Here is a 17,777-nt window from a genome sequence, read left to right on the forward strand (position 1 = left end):
TCAAACACAGTGTTTGCAGTATGTGGCCTTGCTCCATCTTGCATGAACAACTGCGTGTTAAATGGCAAGGCAGCAGCAAGAAGCTGTGGAATGAAGCTATTGCGAAGCATGCTCAAATAACGCTCTCTGTTCACAGTTTCTTCAAAGAAAAAGGGTCCAATAAGTCGAGATTGGAAATTGCTGCCCACGCTGTAATCCTCAGAGCATAATGTTGTCGTTCATAAAGCACTTGTGGGTTTTCAGTGGGACAAAAGCGTAATTTTGTTTGTTAACTACACCGTCTAAATGAAAATGCGCCTCGTCTGTAAACCAAACGTTGCTGAGAGTTTCTTCCCTATCCTCCTTGCACTGAGCAAACAGTAGTCTCTGCTGCTTGTGTTCTTCAGTGAGATTCTGTGCGCAGGTGATCTTGTATGGGTGTATATGGAGGTCAGTATTAAGAATGCGCTGAACGGAGCGTCTGCATGTTCCCAGTTCCCAGTAGCACTGCTGCCTTTCTACACGATGTCCTGGGACTTCTCTGTACAGCAACTCGTACCGCTTCAATATTCTCCGGCGAACAAACAGGCTTAGGCCGAGGTCGCTTCGCTTCCAATACTGTTCTTTCCTGTATAAATTTATCGTATAACCTGTGGATGGTCTTCTTGCTAGGGACCTTTCGTGTGTTAAACTGTTGTTGAAAACTCCTCTGAGTCACAAGAAGGCTTTTCGTTTCATGAAACAGTAGCACAATGGCCGATCTTTGCTGTGCATACTAGTCTCCTAGCGGCAGTATCGTGAATTACACGTCATTTCGTAACTAATTTGTTTTTCCAAGTTCTGCTGGTAATGCTGTAGAGATCCCAGCGGGATTTCTAATGTGCATCGTAAATTATGAAAGAAACAATTGGTAACACATTTCGTGCGCCACCCTGTAGTTTTCAAATACTGGAAATCTTCTTGATGAAAGTTATATTTGTCTTGCTTACAAATACAGAATGTTGATATTTGTAATGGTAGAGACAGAAGCTATCAAATATCAAGCAATACCTTGCTCTTGTTTAAAAAATAGCCTTCTCATGTATAGCTGTGAAACAGGAATTTTCTTTTTTGTCTCCTTCTAATTTTATTAACCTGTTGCGTAACTAAAAGAACACGTGACCGCATATCGTGCAGGTGGGTAGGTGGCTCAGGTGGGTGTTGTGGAGTTTCACATTCGCTGCAACTTGGTTGTTGATGATTAAATACCATGTAGACCTGAAGAGTGACGTCAATACAGAGCTATGGATATCTCACCCGATGGTATTCCAATTAGTTCACTGGTATTTATGAATGATTGTTGCCTCTACAATCTGTTGTGAGAAAATTAAAGATATTCGCGTTGGTATAAGGTGGTTGGATGTGGCCAGCTTGTCGTATACAACTGAACTCGCAGTAGCATTGTATAATGTCGTGAAGGGTTATTAGCATCAAAACTTCGTTAATTGTTGGCATGATACTGCATGGCTTCCACTTTAGGGTTAAGTTCTTAACTAAGCTCGGTATGTAGTTGGTGATAGTTTTATGCATACGGTTGATTAGTAACGTCCGACACTAAAGGTCTGGCACCGATGAGACCAATCCCTCCTCGTGAGGTTGGTAAGGTCAACGTTTCAAGGATTACTTTGAAAATGTTGCCTCTGAGGATATATCAACAAAAAAACTTCTGCATGCTCTCTGCGAGGTGATTTGAGACTGGTATAATTTAGCCTATGTCGTACATACTGTGCGCTATATATGATTTTGTGTACTCTTAGCAGGAGAGGTAACTGCCTGTGGTCGGTGACTCAGTAGTGCCAGTACAGTAGCTCAGCGTTTTTGCTTAGGGGACTGACTAATCTCTGAAATAGAAAACTGATAAGGAGACCGCGCCTACTCAACAATTTCCAATTTCGTCCACAATTATTTTAAGTGCACGGATTGGACAGAAATTAATCTGATAAAACTGCCAGCTTCAGGTACCCAAGCGTCAAGACATAATATAGGAGAGTTGCTAAAGTTGGACAATTGGTTAACTTGGACTACTTTCATATTTCACTGTGTTTTGGTAATTTAGCTTTCAAGTTGGCTCTGCTGTTGAGAAATGTTGTCAAGGGTACGTGGCGCAGCAAACAGTAGACAATAGCTGTTGAAGCGATAACAACTGCCGTTCTTGTACTTTCTTCGTTCTTGCTGCAAGTGTTGTGCTACAAATCATAAGCTTTTCTACACCGTAAGGAAGGAAGTAAATAAGCAAATTATCTGCAATGTAGTTCATAAACTCCATTCATTGGTTGATAATTAATGATCGGAAAACTAGAGTTTAGTTCTGTGTGTTCCTGTAGCTGTCTTTACTTACATTCGGTCCAGTTATCGAAGTTATGCCAGTGTCTGTTTCCTGATTTACACCGGTCCAATTTAGGTGACATTCATAATGTAATTTACCATTCCTACTTCACCGTGTCAAGTTTTTTTACATTTTTCTATGCAACAAGTTTCCTAGTTTATTCTTTGTTTTTATTTGAAGCGATTGTAACTATGAGTATGAAATGTCTTTAGTTATTTCCTACTATTAGCATCTTAATGATGACGAATATTTCAGAAGTCTTTTTCGTACGATTTAGCCAAAGTACGTAAATAATCCGTTTGTTTAACAAACATTTTGAACTGGAACTTCATTTAAAATATTACAGTTCTTATTTAACTATGCTCGTTGCTTTACCATCTGGTCCAGTTTAGCCCCTTCAGGTACATAAGAAAACAAGAAAACGTAAGTGCTAGTGATTAAAATATTTGTATCTCTGTGGTAACTGGAGGTTTTATAAACAAAATATGTTATTATTTCAAACATTTTATTTGTACTGCTAAAAAAAAATTGGTACGTATTTGTCCCTGTGCTCATTAAAGGACAGTTAGAGAACACGTTACACTTAATACATCGAAAAATTACAGAGGCTGTGTATATGTTGTCTATTTGATGTGAAATTCTGCAAAACAGTTTTTGCTTGAAGTGAAGCCTAAATTAACACCACACTGTTCACAAATATTGTAAGTCAGATTTGCAACACACTTGGAAGCACAATGAACACATCTCTTCCTTACGTCTGATTTTATCATTCGGTGCTCTGGACTCTTTGGATTGCAACTGGTCTGCAACCTTCTTGATGTTTTCACTACTGTTGCTAAATTCCTTTGTCGACTTGAATAATTTCCAATTAGATTTCTCGCATTGCATTGTCTGAACTCTAGGGGTGATAGAGTTGATTTGAATCCTGATTCTTCTGCCAATTTTGAATATATTACATAACCATTGTTTATACCAATGTCAAGAAGATCAAAGAAAATTCTGAGGTAATACTTAAGCTTTGCCTTCCTGTCGATCTCATAAGTCACTGTCTTCTGGCCCATAAGGTCCACCCCTCCCATTCACATGTTGTACTTTCTTATCATATGAGGACACTGAACATTGATCTTTTCAGAAGAACCAGACTGACGCCTCTTCATTGTCGTACATGGTATTGGAAAACAAAATTAGTCAGTAGAAAAACTGGCTTGTTATCCATCCATTTGAGGATTGTCAGACCATTGCTACTGAGACTGTATGAATCACCTTAAAACTGCGAGCACATTTGTCGGATCAAACACTGTGGTCTGCCAAAGAAGCAAACATAATTCGATCTAAGAATTGCGCTAGCCGTACGTGTAGTCTGGTCATACTAAGAGGCTGCATGAGAGCGTGGTTATAAATTAAGTAGTTTGCGTGTATAGCGCGCTGTTTTGAGCCGGTCAGAAATACCACTGTGTCAACGGTACACAGATTCCAGAGGGCGTAATTGTTTGTAATTGTTACGAGAGCGCCCTCATTTCCAGGAAAGAAAAGTGGAGGCAATTTTCTAATAGAGACGTAACAGAATAGTCGCTCCGCCTCCTCGTTAACCCACACGGAGCACAGCTATGGGTCTCCAGGGAGCCTCTTCGCTTCCACAGAGTTCGTATGCCAGCTCTCGCCTCTCCGTTTCTCCTGTGCCTCTCTCTCATTCCAGAGGCGCACACACACACACACACACACACACACACACACATGGAAACACAGCTGACACGGCTAATGCGTCCCGCGGGCCACTGTCCTAGCAGACCGCCGGCCGCTCTAATTCCCTTAAAGCTGCCGCTGCTTCGGCGCCAGCCGACCGCAACCGGGATCGATGCCCGCGCGTGGTTAACTCTGCGGGGGTCTAGCGACCGCTTTATGCATCGCTGTCGTATGGATACTTGTTTTGGATCCGCGACTGCTATACAGGGTGATTGCCTCTACCGCTGGATCCCATGCAACCCGCAACGCCTTCAAATATCACCTGTTGGATTTTCATATTCTTACACACGCTATGCGCAACCAATAATTCTAAAAAAAAAAATACAGTGCCTTCTTGTTAATTGCGTTAAATTTTGCACTGTGATATATTATCCCTAGAGCCTTAGATCTCACATTACAAAAGAAGAACGTACAAAAGTGTTCTTCAGATGCGTTTCTCTTGAGTAGCCATAAAACCACGGCTTCCAGCGAAAGCGTATATTAGTACAAAATTTAACTACCTTACATTTCCTACAAAAAAGTTCTGTTATTTTTTTCTTATATGACATACAAACCTTGCACGTCGCGAATAAGAAAAAATTAAAATTTTACACCTGGTGTTAGAAGGTGTTGTGGGCTGCATAAAACTCAATGGTAGGGGCTGCATGTGAACTATCGATCGCATTACACTGCTGCACGAATCTTTAAAAGGTTTCCATTTGTTCTTTTCCTCGTATAGCCATTTGTTCATCGCATGAATAAGTATTACTTTATTAACTTTCCATTTATTACACCATTGGAGATCTCATACTGTCCACCTACTAGCTCCGTACCCCTCATACCTTCTCCCCATTCCCCCTCCCCTACTCCCTCGCCCAATTACTGAAATAGCCATTCCAGCAGCAAAACAGCGAACAAAACAATATTTTATGTTAATTTAGATAAAGACATTTTATTACTGACAATAAGACATGTGTCTTAAGCTGGCTATTCTCTTCAATATAAACCCAAGCATTTTTCAGAGCCTTTGCACCATTAACAGAGGGTATTTTTTATTCAAATCTAGATATGTCAAAAAAATTCAATTAATAGTTATTTTACAAAAATTTGACCTAAAATAGTTTTTGTTATGTAGTTCACGTTATCTTAAGTTTTCTACACTAATGGATTGTGTGGAACCTTTTGTGCATTATGGAATACTCGTAGCTTGTCATCTCCAAAGAAATGAAGTCACTGTGGGTTACACTGGTGAGATAACGGATTGTTTTATTTCTAAACGCTGTTTTGCTGAGCGAAAATATATTGCAGTGCATTTGCGGTTACTTATATTTAGTATCCGAAAATTCATTGTCATCTCCATTCTCATAAGAGAAACACACACAAACACTACACCTATTTTCGGAACTATGCACATAGACAACACTGTTCACCTTTACCATAACACAGTGTTAATATTCGTGTTGCGTGTCCAATCCAAGTTTGCGCCCACTTGTTTTCGAGTCATTTCGCATCACTACGTGAGCACACAATACCAGATGAATGTACGTCTTAAATATTTTGCTCTTTGAAGCGTAGCTCTTTTTGATAACTTCCAATGTTCAGTGCGGGGATACATGCCTCTTTCAGATAACTTCCAGTATTCGTTGTGTGATACATGAGTAAGATCTATTATCAGGGCTAGTAAAACATCAAGACTCCGAATGCGGAGTTAGGAGTTATTGGAGAGATGTTAGCATCCTAAGTATTAGATCAATTTCTTTTGTAGGTAACCTGTTCGGCATGCTTGTAGAGTTGGGTAGAAGCCTTACAGATTGGCAAAAGAGTTGCTAACAAATAGTGTGACTGCCGAGATGCAAAATGTAATCATGCCTATGAAAAGCACAGACATTCCATGGAAAAAATTTTGCAGCGGTCAAAGGAAAGGAACAGTTTGATATACTCCTAGTGTATTCAATTTGCAACCATTCATATTTTTCTGGAAAGTTACTCGAGATTTTGATCGTGAATATAAGCAATGGTAGTATGACATAGTCACTACTATTAGGTATCTGGTCCAGTCCTGCCCACCTTAAACCTACAAGGCAGTTACAGAAGGATATGCTGAGAGTGAAACCCACAAGCTTCCGCTATCAAAAATAATATTTACTAAAGTACCCAAGCAATCTTTCACCCGTCAATGTTCGTCCATTTCACTCATTAATAGCTAGCACCTGGAAAAGCTACTCTCTGAATGAAAGATACATTGAATGACTGGGTATATTATTGTTTTCAAATTTTAATTTACTTTGCAAAGATGTTTGCTCTTATTTAAGCCCTTTAAAATAGGTTATTAAGTAAGTTTTTAGAAGTGTAACTATCATATACTGGCATGGACCTACATGGACAGTTGATTTGAAAAAAAAAGGATTTTGATGTACATTAATTACATTATTGTAGGTGACACATATGATCTTTATAATTTATTATCATTATTTACACCTAATCAGTAATTGGATTGATGGAACCACTAACTAACAGCGTATTATTTGTAAAAATAAATTGTACAACTAAATTTTAAAAGTCACAACAGCGAAACAGCTCGAATGTTTCAAGACACATATTGTGAAAATTCACTTAAAACAATATCTACATGCACTCCATTTTCTATACTTTTCGTTCAAATCTATTAGATAGAATAATACGGTTAATGAAATCTCTCTCATCCCGCTCTGGCATGTTCTCGATGTCTGTGTTGTAGATTTCCGATTACAAGAAATATGAATATTTCCAGGTTTAAATGAATGTCAAAACGTAGCAAATAGTCAGACCTACAAACGGCTGTATCATTACATTTAACTCTTTGAAATCTGCTATTCAGAAGAAAAACATATCGATTTGATAAGATAAAGATGATCTTCATAATTAATGCAGTTCCCAAACCATGTTTTCCCTTAGTTTATTTATTTTATTTTACTTATTTATTTATTTAACCTGGCAAGATTAGGGCCATCAGGTCGTCTCTTACATCTAACCAGGCATTCTACTTATTTTACATTCATATGTTTTAGTAGGCATGTTAAACTACATCTAATACAAAAAGTGAGATAAACAATTAGAAAGGTACACCTCGAAAAATACATTATTGAAGAGAAAGATTTTAGATAGGAGTGCTGGCAGCAGGGAGTATGAGGGAGACTGATGGTGAAGGGAGGAGAAGAATAGAGAGACATAATGAAACATAATTAAGGAAAATATAAAGGAAAAGAAGACTGCGTGGCTAATAGAGATAGATGAAGAGGAAGGCATCTCAGAAGCAAGATAGGAGACTCTAGCTTTGCTATTTGACAGATGAGAGGATTGGCTTTGCACATTAATTTTGTGGAGAATTTTATGCGGATGATAGTAGGAAATGCTTCAACTTCTTCTTAAAAGCAACAGGAGATTGAATTTTCCTCAAGGTAAGGGGCAGTTTGTTCCAGAGGCGAACAGCGGCAACTGAGCAGGAGTTTGCAAAAGTTTTTGTTTTGTGAGTGGGCACAGTTAGGATACCAGATAAGAGTGACCTCGTGTTTCGATTATGATGGCATGACAGGTTTTTAATCTCTGAAGCTAGGTACTGGGGTGCTTGCGCGACGAGGAGTCGGTGAAGTAGACATAGAGTGTGGTAGTTACGCAGTTTGTCCGGCCGCAGCCACCCTAGCTCGGAGTATGAAGCACTAACATGATCATATCGGCGAATGTTGCAGGTGTAACGCACACAGGCATTCATGGTTAGCTCTAGCCGTCTTTTGTTTTCACTACTCATGCCTTGTTGAATCACATCACAATAGTGGAGGTTCGGTAGAACGAGTGCTTGCACGAGCTGGCGTTTCAAGTACTGTGGGAATATGTTCCGAAACTTTTTGAGAGCATAGAGACAAGCAGACGTCTTTCGGCACACTGCGACTGTATTCTCCGCCCAGATGAGATGCTCGTCCAAAGTTACACCCAAGTTCTTCACTGTTTTCTGATACGGTATTGGAGTACCTTCGAGCAGAATAGGAGGTAGCCATTCGAGGAAATCTGAACTTATTAATTTCTGATGGGCTATTAAGATTACTTGCGTCTTTTTTGCATTTAATTTAAGCCCCAGGTTTTTCGCCCATGTTACTACTGAAGACAGATCATCATTCATCAGAGCGATTGCAGTGTTTACGTCTTCAGGTCTGACGTTAGGTAGAGCTGGAGGTCGTCGGCATAGAAATGATGTTTACAGGAGGACAAAACCGACGAAATATCGTTGACATATAAAGAAAACAAAAGTGGTCCTAAGACTGATCCTTGTGGCACTCCCGAAGAAACATGTTTCCAGGAAGATTTTTCATTTGCGCAGACAGCACATTCCTGTCTGTCTTTTAAGTAGCTTTCAAACCATCTCATTGCACTATCAGAGAAATTAAGCTGTTGCATTTTTCTGAGTAATATGTCAAAGTTAACGGTGTCAAAAGCTTCGCTGAAGTCCAGTAGCGTCAATATTGTTGCGTTTCGATTGACGATGGCATATTTCAGGTCATCAGTTACTTTAATTAGAGCAGTGTTTGTGCTGTGATGTTTACGGAAACCGGATTGAAATTTGTCATATACACTGAATTCATGCAAGTGTTCAGTGATTTGGTCATGAACAATATATTCAAGTGCTTTGGAAACAGCAGGCAGTATGCTAATTGGTCGGTAATCAATAGGCAGTTGCGGGTTTTCGATCTTAGCGATGGGTCGAATTATGCTTCTTTTCCATGCAGTGGGGTATATTCCGTTCACGAGGGAAAAATTAAATATGTCAGTTAAGACAGGTACTAAGATATCGGCAACATTCTTAATCATGGTTATACCGATACTGTCGTTGCCTATTGCATCAGAAGAGATTCTCATTATTGCTTTTCTTGCCGTATTTGTTGTTACATGTTTTAGATGGAAGGTATCGTTGTTAGTTATCCTGTTTGGAGATTCTTGTGGACAGTAATTATCAGACGTGCTGGTATTCAGAGGTGCAGAGAAGAATTCATTTAATTCGTTAGCTGACACATGAAAAGTAGTTTCCGATTTTGCCTTTCCGACCCCCAAGCTACGGAGATTCTTCCATAGAGTCGTGGGTGTCAGATCGCTGCATACAAGGGAGCGAGCGTGCCTGATTTTGGCATTGCGAATGAATTGTTTCACTCTGTTCCATAGCTTTCTATATTCTTCGAAACGCTCGGGTTTCGTATCTGCCTTGAAACGCCTGTGGGCAGCATCCCTATTAGTCATCATTCGACGTAATTCAGCTGTCAGCCATGGAGCAGGAGATTTTCTTACACGGACTATGCACACAGGTGCATGTTTGTCATAGAGGGCAATGAGTTTATCACCAAGTTCATTAATTTTGCCGTCGATTGTAGGTTCTCTGATTATTTTATGCCATGATATTTCTGAGCAATCGGCTGTTAGAGCGTCAAGGTCAATACGTTTCATGTTCCTACAAGTTATGTAACGCGATTTGATCCTTGGGGGCTGCACAGAGTAGGCCAGGCATATTACATCATGTGCTGAGAGGCCAGGGGCCGATGATTGACCAACATCTCTTACTTTGTCAGTCTGTTTCGTTGCGATCACGTCTATAAGAGTATGACTGTGCGCCGTATGGTTTGTACGTTGTAATTGAAGAATGTTCATGCTATTGCAACTAAACAAACTTCTTAGGTTTATTGCGGAGGGAGTGTCTCTTAGCAGGTCTATGTTCAAGTCACCCATTACGATGACATGTTCGTATTGACACTGAATTGAATGTAATTACGACTGGAAGGAACTCATTGACCTTATTTTTGGCGGCTTGTACACGATACCAGTCAAGAATTTCCGACTTTGTATATTTATTTCAATGAACATGAATTCAGCCTCTTTTTCTTCAGCAGGATTTGTCGTACATAAGACTTTCGCTTTGAGATCTGTTCGTATATATGTGCCGACCCCGCAACCTCGCTTTTTTGATCTGTCTGCCCTAAGAAATGTGTACCCTGGGAGATGAATAGATGCAGAGGATATGTGTGGTTTCAACCACGTTTCGGATAAGAGGATTACGTGGTAGTTTAGTTCGTTGAATAGGAGGCGAAGTTCTTCGTAATGCTCAGGTAAAGACTGAATGTTGCAGTGAGCTGCTAAAAGCTCGGTCACGTTCCGCTGAGCAGCCTGGTTTGTCCCTTTGTTAGGCACTACCTGCCGCGAGGGGCACTGGCCGGTGTTTCCGCCAAGTGACATAGTACAGGGGTGTCCGAGATTTTGCGCGCGCTGTTTGTGACTCCGCGAGAGCCGAAAGAAAGGTATAGAAAATGGATTAGTGGTATTCGGTGCAGGGAGAATATGACCAAAATGGTGACGGCTGTGTGTGACTGAGTATCCTATGTCGTAAGAGGAGAAATGTAATTAGAGTATTTGAAACAGCTTAGGGTGGAAATAAGGGAAAGGGGAGTGATTTAAGAGGCCGATGCTGCCAGCAGAGAGAAGTAAGCTTAATATTTAATAGAGTATCGTAGGAAGCTAGAATTAAATTGAAATTTACTAGAGTGATACTGGTAGTGATTATCGTACGAAGCTACAATTAGATTTAAATTTGCTAAAGTGATACTGATAGTGATTTTTGTTATGAACAATTTAAACCGAAGAGATGGTTGACTAATGAACTAAAGGAGAGACTAATAATTGCAATAGAACTATTACAGAATCGAAGAGAATAAACTGAGAAAATGAAAAAAACTTTTAGCAGTAACTAAAACTAAGCAGTGGCTACAGCTAAAGACACAAAAAATAGTAAAACGTTAATACAGTTACAAAAACAATTAGTTGAAGGTACAAACAATTAAAAAGTTAATACAATTACAAGACTATATCGGAGTATAGGACTACTAAATTTGCAAATGGTGTTAAGTTTGACTTTTGGCTCGAGTAGGTTCCCTTAATACTATTTAGTTCTGTCATGTTTGTGACTGTCTTCTTTCCAGCTGCAGTCTTAATGATTACTCTGCCATCCTGAGTCCACATATTCTGAAGACCAAAATGGGATATGACACTGTTTAAAATCTTTAGCCGCTCGTGTGTCAGATCTTCCCTTATTGTAAGCCCTGTCCTTGCTAACTTCTTCTTCTGGGTAAAGATCTCAGCCCTTTTTCGGTACGACACAAATTTAATTATTATTGGAGGAGGTTTGGTAGCACCTGGTCGTTTTCGTCCCACCCGGTGGCTCCTGTCAATGTCTGCCTTGGCCACTTCAACGCCTAATTTTTCACGCGCAACCTGTATAAGCAGGTTGTCTGTGTCTTCTTCTTTATTTTCTGCTACTCCAAACAGTCGTAGACTATTTCGCCTTTGGTACTGTTCTAGCTCGTCTGTGGCGGCAGATAGTTTCACTTCCAACTCTCGTGCCTTTTTCTCGTGTTCAGACACAGACTTTTTTAGTGCTGTAATTTCGGCAGTATTGGCCTCAACAGTTTCACGCATTTTGGCCAATACTGCTGCCGTTACAGTATCTGATATGGTGCCAGCTATCAGATCGAGGTTGTTTTTATCGCGAAGCACAGCGTTTACCTCAGAGCGGACCAGCTCCGCTATACCGGGAGCCGCGGCCGCACCTTCCGCCAGGAGCAGGCCCGCCGCACCTGCTGCTTCCCCGATGCTGGACGCGCTGCTGTTGACTCTTCTGTTTACCATTTTCTCGCAGATATTGGCGGAGCACAAAAAAAATAGCACTACTGCACAGAACACTGTTGTTTACACGATTTCCACTTGTACTAGACAACACCACCTGCGAGAACACCTTCGAATTCGACTAAATTTCGCGAGCCGAACTTAACACGTGTTACACTGCAGCCGCCATGACACTTTATAAATATCTTTCGACTGTTAAGCTGAAGAGTAGTTACCAACATACTGAAATTGGTGAACGGCAGTTGAAGAAACAGAACAGAGGTGATTGAACACTGCAATGCCCCTTTTAGACGTGGAACTGTGAAAATACTTAGTGAAAATGAATCTAAGCATGCAAAAAACAGTTATTTGGGGCCGTGAGGATAGCTACACTGTGGTGCTAGACATGCTCCTCAGAAGATGGCTCACTCTTCGTTAGACGATCTTCATTACACATCAAAGTGTCGGAGTGTAATAATGAATAGTTTCTCTACAACTATATATGGATTGAGAAATGAGGAGAATGTATGTATCCCAGTAAATTCTTTTCGTTGATGTAAGCGACCTCCGGCTCTTCGCCACCCCATGCAGATAAATCAGAACGCTAGAAGGACGTGTAAAGTTATAACTGTATCCCTTCTATTTAAATCGAATCGCTATGTTACGACTGAGTATCTTTGTATTTATCAACTGAGCGACCGTATCACATGTCCTTAATTATTAGTACTACTCATTGACGAACTTCAAGATGAATGCAGATCTGCGACCTGTGCTTCACTGGACTAATTAAAAACCCAGAGAGCAGTGACAAGAAAACATCCAAGCAAGAAGACGGATAACGAAAGAAGCAGGCTACTTATGAAGACAGAGGATGGGTAACTACTAAGGCTGCATGACTCCAACCAAACTAAAGGAAATAGTAAATATAAAGACCTCAAAATTTTACGTGGCTGGCCCCTTTGGTGTATGGGTCTTCGGCCGGTAAACATTTTCGCTCGTCACCGCTGTTTCCACTTAATGTTCAAATGCAACTGACAGTAGTGATCCTTTCCCTTTCCTCTCCTTTCTTCCCCTCTCCAACTTCAATTTACATCTAAGATTTGGGTCATCCAGCCTACGTTGTGATCAATTTGTAGTAGCAAAATACCGAACACCACTAAATATCTATCTTCTTTAACATTTCCAACCCGGAAGCACATATTACAGGAGATAATATTTTTAAAAAATAAAAAATAAAAAAGTCGGCCTTTGGCCCACGCTTTGTCCGCGTCTCCCCTGTTAAGCTGCTAATGTGTACATAAAGCTGGCGAATGACGAATTGTGGGCTGATGCTGTGCGGCACCGCGCTAACTATCTCAAGTTTCGATACTCTGATAGACATACAGGGACTGTAGTGGTTGATCACGCTGGTTTTGGCCTCCGGATGTTGCGAGTTTTCTAATTCCTGCCTGAAATAGCGTCGGACGCTGCGGTGGCCGATTTAAACCTTACGGCAACGTCGTCAGTCATGCAGCTGAAACGTTGAAGACGTTCGAAACGTACCGTGTCCTCAGGGGTGTCCGTCAGATAAAAAATTAACTACGGAAACAGGTGCCTTCCTACTTGGTTATTGCCGGCTGCAGAGTTGTCGTCATGAACGATGGCCAGCCTCGCACCTGTTTAGGTTGTGGCCAGGAATGCCATGTCTGTTCTGAATGCCTCCGACGTAGATTGGTTGAGACGCCTATTGGACGCGTCGTTACTACTGCGTCGCCCACTGTGTTACCTCTGCCTTACGGGTCTGTGGTGACGCTGTTGACGCTGTATGCTATACTCCCTCTGAATCAATGGGTACCGGTGTCGTCTCCTCTTGACGACGTGATGGACATTTCGCCTGTCTTTCCCACATCCCTGCCCGAGGCAATACGAATGAACACGACCGTCAGCAGGCACGTCTGGCCAGACCCCATGGTTGTTGATCGTGGAGGTGTACCTATCTCCGCCGTTTTGCCATCTGGCCACATGTCCGACGATAGCCGCGCGGCATCCGACACAGAACAGTATGTTAGGCGGAAATGGCCCTCGAGGAAAGGGAAGAGACCATTTCTTTCGTAAATTTGTCGTGAGGACTATGAGAACAAACTGCTGAGGTCATCGGTCCCTAGGCGTATACACAACTTAATCTAACATAAACTAACTTACGCTAAGGACAGCACACACACGCCCATGCCCGAGTGAGGACTCGAACCGCCGACGGGGAGAACCGCGAGAACCGTGACAAGAATCCTCAATCCGCACGGCTACCCCGGGCGACGGAGAATGGGTTGGGATGGGCTGTTTGGGGGGGGGGGGGGGGAGGGGGGAAAGAGACCAAACAGCGAGGTCATCGGTCTCATCGGATTGGGGAAGGATGGGGAAGGAAGTCGGCCGTGCCGTTTCAAAGGAACCATACCGGCATTTACCTGGAGCGATTTAGGGAAATCACGAGAAACCTAAATCAGGAGGGCCAGATGTAGGATTGAACCGTCGTCCTCCCGAATGCGAATCCAGTGTGCTAATCACTGCGCCACCTTGCTCGGTGACAACGCCGCACCCCCTCTGAGGACTGCGTCCATCGGACGTCTGCACAGGATGACGACCCTGCTACTGATGGTGTGCTGTCCTCCGGTGCCCCGATACCTAACGACGCAACGTCCTTCCCTGCTTCCGTCTCCAGTCAGCATCCACCTTCGAACACCGGCATCACCCCGCCTGTGTCTGATGCGGTTACCTCCCTTTTTGCGACTGACGCTATCTGTGGGTGCACCTCTGTTAATGTTCCACTGGACCGGCCTCGTGACACGTCTAGGCGCTTCAGTGTGGAACCGCGCGACCGTTACGGTCGCAGGTTCGAGTACTGCCTCGGGCATGGATGTGTGTGATGTCCTTAGGTTAGTTAGGTTTAAGTAATTCCAAGTTCTAGGCAACTGATGACCTTAGATATTAAGCCCTATAGCGCTCACAGCCGTTTGAACCATACGAACCTGACCTATGGCATAGCCACTGTCAATGTCAACACTATTCACGTACGCCACAAAGTGGATTTACTCTTTAACATCCTGTATGCCACTCACGTTGACGTAGCTCGCCTTCATGAGGTGCATGTTGCCACTTTCTGTGCTCTCCTTGGTTTTACGTCACATGTGTCTCATGCTTCCCCTACCGGTAATGCGGTGGCGATCCTCTTGGTATCCACGCTGATGCAGTTGCATATTTCCCTGACGCAAGAGAAATGTCTTTCACGTTCAGTTGCGTGAGGGGCGTCAATGTTTATGCACTACCTGGTTAGGGACCGTTCCACCTTATTCTCAGAGACAGTCACGTTTCTCTTCCTAGATCGGCAGGATGCTTAATCTTAGGAGGCGGTTTCAACTGCACGCAGGCACCTAAAGACCAACTACCACGTCACTCTATGTGCTCTGCTCCAGGGGCGATTCTCCAGCACCTCTGCCTAGTGGATTCTTTGGACCACGTTCACGATGATCGTCCTGGGTTCATGCATTTCACTGGCCATTTTTCCAGTCGTCTCGATCTCCCACGGTATTATCGGTGGGGTGTATGGTGCTGAAGTGTGGCCCACTGCGTTCTCCGACCATGACGCATCCATCTGTGCCATCAATCTCTGCCATTAAAGGGTGTGGCGCGGCCGTGGAACATGAAAACAGAACACCATCCACCTTACTTCACCCTACTGCCGGCGGCTCATCAAGACCACGTTGTTAGCTTGTCGTCGACCCCCTGACGCTGATCAGTATGCCCCTCGTGGTGGGTGCTCTGTGCAAATCCTGCTTTTCGGTAGGCCTTGATTGGTTACTGAAGACAAGTTGAGGCGTGGTGGTGACTGACTCAGGAATTCTATTTCACCATTCTCCAGGAATGTACCGTGCTGCCGTATTCGCCAGAGCGCCAGGCGATGGCTAATAGTGCCAAAGCACTGCTCACATCCCTTTCTCGCCGCCACCTTGAAGGAGGTATGGTCAGGGCGTCCATACACGATAGGTTAGTGCAAGAGCGTCCATCTATGTATCACGTCATAGCGGAACGACGCTACCGACGGAGGAATTTGAATGATGTTCTTACGACTGAAGATGGGTAGCGTTTTGATACCCAACGAAGTATCGGGTCTGCCCTCCATGCACATTATGTTACGCTGTACTCTAAATAACGTCACCGCCATGACAACATTACGGCGGTCTCCAGAGTCTTCTTTGACTCGGTTCCCATGGATGCGACAATGGACCTGATGGCTAGTGTCATGGAGGACGAAGTCCATGATGCTATCCAGGCTATCAGGGCCTGGCCCTGATGGCCTCCCACTGATTTCCTAGGAAATTTCTTTCCCTGTTGGAGTCAGTGTGGACGGAAATTATGTCACCTTTCGCGCCGATTCCATGTGCTTTCGTCGATGGTTTCCTGATTCCCATTCACAAGCCTCGGGGTACCTCAACTATATAAGCGATTACCCCTTCCTGACGTTACTGAACAGTGATAAAAACATCACGATAAGGCTGTTGGCAGTGCGGCTTAAACGGACAACTCGGTACATGTTTTCCACCGTTCAAACTTTTTGGGAGGTACCAATAACACCAACACTGTCTTATGCCGCTGTCTCTCATGCTCGTCGTATGCCTGGACAATTGGCGTCTCTTGACTTCAGCCAGATGTTCGACGGAGTCGACCTCGACTACCTGGATGGGGTGCTCCGCAAAATGGGATACTCTGATACTACCGTCGACTTCTTAATGAGTCCCCTTCGTGGAGCTAGATCTTGTTTACTCCACAATGGCCGTCTTACTCCTCTCATCTCGATCTGTCGATCAGTCTGTCAAGGCTGCCTGCTCTCTGCACTCTTGTACGCATTCGCCATGGAATCGTTGTTATGCGGCCTTCGTCAATGACTCTCTGGGATGTCTCTCGGTGAACATATATTCAGGTGCACTGCATATGCAGATGACCTCGTCTTCGTTCTTCGAAGCGGTGCTGAGATCGGGGAGTCACTGGCATGGGTTACCACCTACGGCGAAGCTTACGGTAGCTGCCTTAACGTCCGCAAATCGAGCGCCATGGCTACTGGTGTGGGACTTCCTGCGGACAGTGCTGCTCATTTGCGTGTAGCTGATACTTTTCGATGCTTCCGACTCAATCTTTAAACCAACAAAGAAAATAAAAAAATTCAAAGATAAAAGTAAAAAGCTCTCTCAAGCAATGATTTCGCAAGTGATCTGCGACGGACAACTGCCCTCAACTACCGACGTCTACTTTCCCAACTACGGGCTGGGCTCCTAGATCATCGTATACGAGCACTCGATCTTCTGCAACGCACCCAGTACGTACATGTATATTTGGCGTCACGTATCCCCCACGTGCAACAGCCATTTCCTATTCCGCCTTTCATTTCCAGCCGCTTGCCAGCGCCATTAGGTTTGTTTGTTTGCCACAGCTTCCTGTTGACGATAAGGTACGAAACCTTTAGCCTCCCGCGGCGCAAGGGCGGTTTATATCTGTATCAGTTGCCTGATAGAGCGGTAGCACTTTTCATTGGCTCTCACATGACGTTGTGGCGCTGTAGCCCTAAGTGTCTTAGCAGCCTACTGCTGGAGGCCCTTGCGCCTCACTCTCTCTCAGCACCTATCCAACTTTCGGAAGTCTCACCGTCCTCCTTTTATTTCCACCACTTTTTCCTTGAACTGAGTTACATCCCTACTGTAATACTGCCGGTGCAATCGACAAACAAGAAGGCGATCTATGGTTTCCTTCAGCTGAACAGGTCACCGAATATGTTTGAGGGGAAGCTTCCCCACGTTGATTGGCGGGCCGTTTAGCGATCGATGTGCGTTCCTTATCTTGACACTGACGTCCAGTCTGTATGGTACCTTACTGTCAATGGGAAGCAAGTATGCCGGTAACGCCTTCACAGGATTCACCTCGCAAACACCCCGTTGTGTGTCGGCTGTGCTGTTATGGACACAGACGAACACTGCATGGTGTGCAGATCGGCGGAAGGTGTCTGGTTCTTGGTGCG

This window comes from Schistocerca gregaria, chromosome 2 (assembly GCF_023897955.1).
Source record: "Schistocerca gregaria isolate iqSchGreg1 chromosome 2, iqSchGreg1.2, whole genome shotgun sequence".
NCBI classification, from domain to species: Eukaryota; Metazoa; Arthropoda; class Insecta; order Orthoptera; family Acrididae; genus Schistocerca; species Schistocerca gregaria.